We start from the raw sequence: 1,606 nt of genomic DNA on the forward strand, positions 1-1,606 counted from the left end.
ACGGAGGGTGTGAGCGATGGCCGGAGGGTCACAGGAGTTGCTGAGATCTGCGGTTCCCTTCACATGTGCTGTGGCCACTTCCCAATCACTGTCTTCACCAGGAGCCTGGGATATATGTGCTCTATCCTCGTGGATTTACGTGGATGCTTAGAAAAATGTGTATTCTGTTACTGTTGGGTGGAATGTCCTATAAATGTCGATGAAATGCTATTGGTTAATCAGTTCAGATCTTCTAGATCCTTGCTGATTTTATGTCTAGTAGTTCTGTCCGTGTCCGTTGCTGTGAAGGAGTCTCGAAGCCTCTCACTAACTGTGGACGTATCTCCTCCTCCTTTCTGCTCTATTTTCTTCTGTGTAATTTGGAGCTTTGCTGTTTGCTGAGTACTAATTCTTCTGAAAATTTTAAATGGAAAATAGTTTTTAGAGCCATGTCATTGTCATAACGCATTTGAGAATGCATACACCCCATTTCTCCAGCCACATCCAGCTTCTTCATCACGCCATTCTCAGTGCAGGCCAAGGCAGGAAAGATCAGGCCCATGGAGGTCCAGGCCTCAGAAACGAACTTGCTGCTTTCATTGGTCTTGGGAAATGTTTTTGCACAGTCTCCTATGTGGAAAACTGAAAAAAGATGAAGGGTAGACTTGCAAAGGAGCTTTCTAAACGTTCCATCCCTTAATAAAGCCAAAATTTAAAAATAGAACATAACGGACAGATGAGTGGGCTTCAAACATTCTCTGCCACGTGCACTAAAGATGAGTGTCTCATGGGGAGCCTGGCTGCCTTCAGCTCTCAGCTTGAGAGAACACAGCCACCCCTTCCTCTCCCGCTGAAGAAAGTATGTGAGGATACAAACAAGGGACAGCAGTCTGACAGAGACATTCTTAGATCTCCTCCAACGTGTTTAAAAATGAAGTCATGCATCTAACATGCCAGGCGACACCCTGGAGCACTGCTGAGCAGCACTGACCGTGGCCACGCTTTCCAAGGACAGCCGCCCGTGTGCCTTTGGGAGATGCCTCAGTGGTTCTCGAGTGGTGAGGAGGGCCCAAGAGGGAGGCAGTGCCACCCGAGAGCATGGGGAGTGAACCCGGGGTGGAACAGGAAGTCTGGGGGTCCAGGCCTTGCACCCAGAGTGATCAGGCAAATCAGGCATTCTCCGTAAGCCCCCTTTTCTAGAGTCCACCTTCGTAACCTGTCTTAGCCAAATCTTAGGATTGTTAGGAGGATGAAGGGGGATTGTTGCTGGGAGGGACCATTTTGGCTGCCTGCTTTTGCACAAACTTCTAGCAGCAAGTCGAATGACAAAAGTGGTGGCCGGGCGCGGTGGCTCACGCCTGTAATCCCAGCACTTTGGGAGGCCGCGGTGGGCAGATTACAAGGTAAAGAGATTGAGACCATTCTGGCCAACATGGCGAAACCCCGTCTCTACTAAAATATACGAAAATTAGCTGAGCGTGGGTGTGCGTACCTGTTGTCTCAGCTACTTGGGAGACTGAGGCAGGAGAATCGCTTGAACCTGGGAGGCAGAGGTTACAGTGAGCTGAGGTCTCACCACTGCACTCCAGCCTGGTGGCAGAGTGATACTCCATCTCAAAAAAAGAAA

This window comes from Cebus imitator, unplaced genomic scaffold, assembly GCF_001604975.1.
Source record: "Cebus imitator isolate Cc_AM_T3 unplaced genomic scaffold, Cebus_imitator-1.0 Scaffold112, whole genome shotgun sequence".
In the NCBI taxonomy this organism is placed as follows: Eukaryota; Metazoa; Chordata; class Mammalia; order Primates; family Cebidae; genus Cebus; species Cebus imitator.